The sequence below is a fragment of the Lactuca virosa genome, chromosome 9 (assembly GCF_052849685.1).
Source record: "Lactuca virosa cultivar CGN04683 chromosome 9, Lactuca_virosa_CGN04683_v6, whole genome shotgun sequence".
Lineage (NCBI taxonomy): Eukaryota > Viridiplantae > Streptophyta > Magnoliopsida > Asterales > Asteraceae > Lactuca > Lactuca virosa.
Window position 1 is genome coordinate 162,142,776 of NC_136434.1, and position 7,033 is coordinate 162,149,808.

General features: G+C 40.0%; 1 non-coding gene across 1 annotated transcript; it reads left to right on the forward strand.

Moving 5' to 3' along the window:
• The first annotated feature begins 5,140 nt into the window (after nt 1-5,140).
• LOC145141668 (small nucleolar RNA R71) lies at nt 5,141-5,247 on the forward strand. The gene has a single exon (XR_013722862.1). It is a non-coding gene; the product is annotated as a small nucleolar RNA R71 (small nucleolar RNA).
• Nucleotides 5,248-7,033: the final 1,786 nt, after the last annotated feature.

The window sequence follows — 7,033 nt, forward strand, 5'->3', positions numbered from 1 at the left end:
TGTGGTTAAAATGTAAGCCTTGGGAATGGAATATTGAGTGACTCGTCGAGTAAATATGACAACTTGGCGAGTAGAAGTGTTTCTAGCAGAAAAGTCGCAGAATTGCAAAGGGACTCGTCGAGTCCAAGGTATGCACTCGGCGAGTACAACGTTCATTGGAAAATAAATCTTCTGCTTTGAATCCGTTTATGAGGTGTTTGGCAATGACATTTTAGTATCCATCCCTTATTTTTTCTTCAATAAATAACACTCTTTAACCCTCTTTACTAACGGACTCGATCTTAAACTCAAAACTTCCTCATCCTCATCTAGCTACTCTTTCTTGGTTAGCTTTGACATCTAGACTCTTGCATGCATCCTTAGCTTCAAACTAAAACGATAAACACAACCACAAGTGATAGATAACAATAAACAAACTCCTACTTAAACCTAGTACTAAAAGTTCAAAACACACAAAACAAATAAAAAAAAGTTTTCAAACAACCAAATAAAAACCACAAAACATCAATCTTCATCATCTTCTTCATTTCCTCCCGCTCCGCTATTACCGGCTTGATTCCTTCTTTGATTTATCGTTTCTTCCCAACTTGGAACATAAGGATCTCCGGGTCCGGGCCTTGGCGCAATATTCATTTGTTCAAACAAATAAACAAATGACTCATTGTGGTAATTCATGCTTCTCCCAAGATCATCTTGGTACCTTCTCATCTCCATATTATACCAATCCATTGGTAGCTCCTCTTCCACCGGAATGACCGGTGGGTCTTCTCGGACATGATCCCTTATTTGCTTCACCCTTCTTCCCGGCTCCTCGGGCACCAACGCCTCATCCGCATTTGGAATTCCAATATGCCCCCACCATAATCCTCAATGATCCTTGCCCTCCTAAATAATGTGGTGCTAAAAGGAGGAGAAGGAATCATTGTCAACACCCTTGCCACCCCTTGGTCCAAGATCCCATACGTCCTAGCCAACTTTGTAAAAAGCATGCCACCATTGATTTTGGAAGTAATCCTCTCCTTGACCTCCCCCTCCGCTAAGTATTTTGCCATACAATACGGTAAATTGCAAAAAACATCGGGGGTAATGATGCTCCACATGTAGAAGATATCAAGAGTGGGGACCTTATCATCGTCCTTTCACATGTTAATGGTGCTTGCGATAAGACGATGGATCAAGCGATGGATGGGGGAACAGATGCTTCCCTCTTGAGCAGAAGACGGAATGTAGACCCGGTTAGCAATTGTATTCCACCAAGTAGATGCAACCACCTCTTCGGGCAAGTCCTTGTGGCAGTGTTCCAGGAATGACTCAAAAATTTCAGACATGATCATATTTTGATCATAGATCCCTAGCCTCTATTCAAGCTCCGCTATGCTGCATTGGCGCGGCTCCCCTCTAAGAAAAAGGTGATAATGCCCGGGTTATAATAATCATTACCACCTCGGAAGGAGATGGTAGAAAAGAATTCCCAGCATAGTTATTGGTAGACGGGTTCTTGAATCTTGAACAATCGACTCCACCCATCACAAATTATCGCACCCCATCATTCACAAAGGACTTGACCAAATAAGGAGTCAATTCCTCCTCCAAACCGGATTGACCTATCCACCGCCAGTCTATCTCGTTGGGAACATATATCTCCTTCCGTTTAAGTGATTTCAGCTTGTTTTTGGCACGAGCTAGTGAGGATTTAGAAGTGATTTGTGGAAAGTTTAGCCATGGGATGTCCCCATGACCACCTCCTCTCGAGCTCTGACCTCCCCTCGACATGCTTTCTGCAAAACAAAACCTAGGACACAACAAACAAAACACAGAAAAATTAACAATGTAAAAATTTTGGGTATCTGCAAGATGGACTCGCCGAGTACAAGAACCGACTCGGCGAGTCGCATGAACTGTGCGAGTCGCCATTCCGATTCGGACAAAATCAACCGTCCAAATACACAAATTAGTGCCAGGGGTTTGTTTTGGTATGTCTATTAAGCATAATTTTGCAAGAAATTCTGTCTATAACAACCTACTTTGTCCGAAAAATCAAAACCCTAGGATTGGAGTAAACCCCAAAATCCGGGTTTTCACAAATTATGGCCATAAATCCTCCCATGATGTGAACTTAAACAAGATTAAGTAGAAAAATGTTACCTTTTTGGTCGGAATTGCAAGGAGTAATAAAAAATGGAGATGAAAGCTTGAGAGAGAGAGATGCCCGTGGAGCGGATGGTGGCTGCGTTTGTAATTGTGTTTTACCAATTAGGGTGAAAACCCTAATTTACAGAACGTAAAAATGATTTTTTTAGGTAAATACATGGACTCGCCGAGTAGATGTTCCTACTCACCGAGTAGATACGCGAATCCGCGATTTTTTGGGATTTTTCAAATGGACTCGCCGAGTAGATACATAGACTCGACGATTTTTTCGTTCTGTTTGATAAAAATTTGAGTTCCTAAATTTTATGCCACCAACCCCACACTTGAACATTGCTTTCCCTCAAGCAATAATTTTAATCACAGAAGAAGATTGATAATAGTAGATCCTAAAAAAACGAAAGTAAAATGAAAAAGAAAGGTAAAAAGAAAGAAAACTCTAAAGTCGGGTTGCCTCCCGGAAGCGCTTCTTTTTGTGGAGTCTTTAGCTGGACTCCTTTCCGCTCTTACGTTTCTTCGTTGTCCTCCCATAGAATATCCTTCTTCAGTTTTTGCACTTTATACTTTGTTTTGTAAATATGGATTCTTCTCTTATATGCCCTTTTCAATTCTTCCATTCTCTTCCTTGTGGCATTTTCTTCAGCTTTACGCTTTATCCCTCTACCATGCTTCTTCTTTTTCACTCCTTCTTCCTTACGCCCCATCGTTTCCCTTCCTCCTTTATCTTCCTCGATTGCCTTTTTAGTCATTACCTCATCATTACTCGGGATCACGAATTCTTCCTCACCTTCAAATAATAAAGAACCCGGTGGTGTAAAAGTGAAAACTTCAAATGTAGTAGAGACTAGGGCTCGAGGCTTGGTTCTTTTGATTTCCCCTTGATCAGGCATGTGCAATTCAATGGAAGAGTTATACTCATCATTATTCCAAGCTCTAGTATTCTCTTTATCTTCTAAGCTTTCCTTTTTGTCATCGTGGACTGCTTCATCATATTGCACAATCGTGTCAAGACAAGCCAAGTGTGCATTTTCAAGGTTGATCAAATCTTTAACAACTTTGCTTTCCTCAAGTAGATTCTCCAAGTGATCAGGTAAGATGTGCACGTCGGGTCCACAGAGGGGACTCATGGTTTGCAAGTCTAAATCAATTCGTTACTTTTCGTAGGTACTCGTCGAGTCAGTGAATGCTACACGGCGAGTCGGTGAACTTCCGACACTTTTGATGCTCTCCTGACAACCAGCTTCCTCAAGCAGCCTCTCTATCTCCCTCAGGTCTCTTTTAGCATCAACATCCTCTTCCAAAGATAATATGAATTGATTTAGATTGTTTTCTTGCAAGAACGCAAGCTCTTTTTCTAACAATTCATCATCCAAATCTATTGAGGAAACCTTATCTTCTCTTGACTCTATGTGCCTATCCTTTGACTCAACTTTAAATATCACCAAATCATCCCCCACCCTTAGTGTTAATGTAGAGGCGTGCATGTTTACTAAGGCACAAGCGGTATTCATAAACGGTCGTCTAAGAATGATTGGGACTTTAAGGTCCTCTTCCATGTCTAATATTATGAAGTCTACAAGGAACACTAGTTTATCTACCTTGATGATAAGATCTTCGCACACTCCCATTGGATGTATTATTGTTTTATCGGTAGATGGATTTTCATTTGAATAGGCTTCGGGACCGGAAGGTTTAGTTTTTGGAAGAAAAAATATGGCATAATATTTATACTTGCCCCTGAATCAGTCAACGCTCGTGTGGTCATTAAGTTCCCAAATTGACAAGGTACGGTGATGCTTCCCAGATCGCCCCTCTTTTCAGGCAGCTCATTCAACACTATCTCAGCCACTTCTTCCATATTTCTTCTAGTTGTAAAGAGGCTCTTAAGCAAACTTGCATATTTTGGCGTTTGAACTATCGTTTCAATTAATGGAATATTCACTTGGAGTGCCTTTATATGATCCATAAACTTCCTATATTCTTGAATCTGCTCACCAGGAATGGCTCGACTCGGAAATGGCAAAGGGGGTTGGTAAGAAAGCTGTTTTTGTGATCAGGTCTTGGACTCGTCGAATCCTTGTTCATGACTCGGCGAGTCGATTCGGGTTTACTCGATTCCCAGTTATTTACCTCTTCTGTTTGTACCTTTTTGGGATCCTTCTGGATACGGGTCAGAGGAGTGAAAATTTTCTCAGAATCTGTTGTTATTGCTTGCACATGTGCCATTCTTGGATTCTGTTCGGTATTGCTAGGAAGTTCACCCGGTGCTGTTTGGTTGATTTGTTGTGCCAGCTGACCTAGCTGTTTTCCAATGTTATGAATGGATGCTTGCTGATTCCTAAGCATAGTTTGTTGATCTATCATCATAGCTTGATGCTCTCTAAGCATATTTCGTTGCTCCTTCATTTCAACATTGGTATCATTATGCCTTTTCTCGGACGCGGCTACAAATCTTCTAAACATATCTTCCAAGTCTGATTTCTTCTCTAGCACCGGTTCCTCCTTTTGGTAAAAGCCTCCTTCTTTTTGCTTATACTTTTCCTCCTTTACCTTTTTGTACTCATCATATGGTAGCCATTCTTGCTTGGTTTTTCGCCAATTATCATCATATCTATCACCGCTTGAATAACACACTTGAGCTCTCTTGTTCCCGTTCTCATCAAGATCACAGTCTTTAGTAAGGTGATGCCCTCTACAATTTTTACATCCCACTCTAATGGCATGGATGGATTAGTCCATCTTAGTCATTCTTCGGTCCATGCTCTCCAATTTTTCCCTCATTGCTGCCATATCATCAGTAATTGGGTTCACCACACCTCGAGTTCTGTCATTCCTTGGGTTGTGATATTCTCTAGAGTGCTTAGAGAATTCTTCAATTAGGGCCTTTATCACTGGGGGTGCTTTCTTTGTGAGTGGTCCTTGCGAATCAAGGAGTTTCCTGGTTGTCACATTTACTCCATCATAGAAAATGGAGACTTCTTGTTGGCTGTTTAGATCGTGATGTGGGCAGTTCCTTAGTAAGCCTTTGTATCTTTCCCATGCTTCAAAAAGTGACTCTCCAGTTTGTTGTTTAAAATTGGCGATGGCTTTCTTCAATTTGGCTATCTTTGAGGGAGGAAAAAATTGGTCTATAAATTCCTCTTTCATTTTAGTCCAAGTAGTGATGGATCCTGGAGGGAGTGATTTCAGCCAATCTTTCACGGCTCCCTTGAATGTGACTGGTAGCATACGAAGCAAAACAGTGTCGCGAGCCACATTAGGGACATGGAAGTAGTCGGCTATGTCATTGACCTCGTCAAGATGCTTGTATGCGTCTTCATGATCCTTTTCCGAAGAATGGAATTTCCTTAAGTTAAGCAAGTATGTGGCCCTTAAGTTCAAAGGTGGCAGTTGTGGGAATCGGAGGTTGCACGAGTCCTGGGCCGGTGTCGTCACGCATCCTTTTCTTCCATTCACCCATGTGAACTTCATCGATGTTGGCCATGGTGTTAGCTAGTTTGCCCTCTATGTCGCTTCCTTCTTCAAATTCGCTTTCTTCCTTTTCGGATTCGTACTCGGTATCCTCCTTCTCCGGGTCTTCGTCCGCCACTGAAGAGATGCTGGATTCTCGCACTTTCTTGCCCTTTTTCTTAGTAAAAACAGATTTGAGATTCTTCAACGGCGAATTCTTCAATGTTGCGGTTTGTCCTACGGTTTTGCCTTTGTTTTTCCTCAAAGTTGCTTCCGGGTCTTGAAGTGGTGGAATCAAAGGTGTACCTCCTCCTCTGGTCATAAACGTACTGCAATCAAAACAGAAAACACGCGTAAAAAGAACAAAAATAAACTAAAAACGAAACTATGCGTTCAGCGATGGACTCGTCGAGTAGCTTCGATTGCACTCGGCGAGTACAGAGCTAAAACAGAAATAAATTAAACAAAAATTCTAAAAACAGAAACACTTAAAACTTAACCTAATAACTAAATTACTAAAGCAGTAACTTTGTGCAAGATAGATCTCATACAAAGGATCGAGAATACTTGAAATTAGAATTACTTTTTGAACCGTTCCCCGTCAACGGCGCCAAAAACTTGATGTGTATAAAAATGCATTGGTTTTAGTCCTACTTTTAAGATGTAATTTAAACACACAAAGGCAGTGAACCTGTCTTTTAGTGGTATAGCTGAGCAAGTAGGGTATCGAACTCGAGGAACGGAAATTAAACTAATAACTAGAATTAACTAAACAAATAATAAAAGTAAAAGGTTTTCTCTAGTTTTACAAGACTAGAAACTTTAACACAGTAACTAACACGCAGATTAAGTAACTAATCAGCTGAAAACAAGTAAAAACTAACTAAATTCAATAATAAAAAGGTTTCTGTTTAGGTTCGATTCGTTTACTCCTATGGTTGATTTATGACAAGTGCAATGGATTAATTGTTATTGGTTACCGACTAAGGTGATTAGATTCACATTCACTATTACCAATCCTTAGGAAACAAATTAACTTAAGCAGTGATCAAGTGATTAAACTAATGAATTTCCTAGTTTAATTATTCGGATTAAATAAGACTTGTAATTAGCTAATCAAATTAATAATTCAATTAACCTCTTGTTGATGGTTTATCACACAAGCTCACACATTAATTTACCCATTTTGTAGTTAACCCTAGTTTTACATTCACTATTCCTAGGCACATAACAATGTTTTCCCCACATGAGGTAAGCAATTAAGAGATGTTCATGCAGCTTAACTACTTGTCAATTAACTGAAAATAGTTATGGTTAATGCATAAGGTTCTTTAACAAGCTTAATTTTACAAAACTCACCAATAAAAAATTAATCCAACCATAAATAAATCCATAGTTATAAACTTATCAACCCTAAACAGAAACTATAAGATTT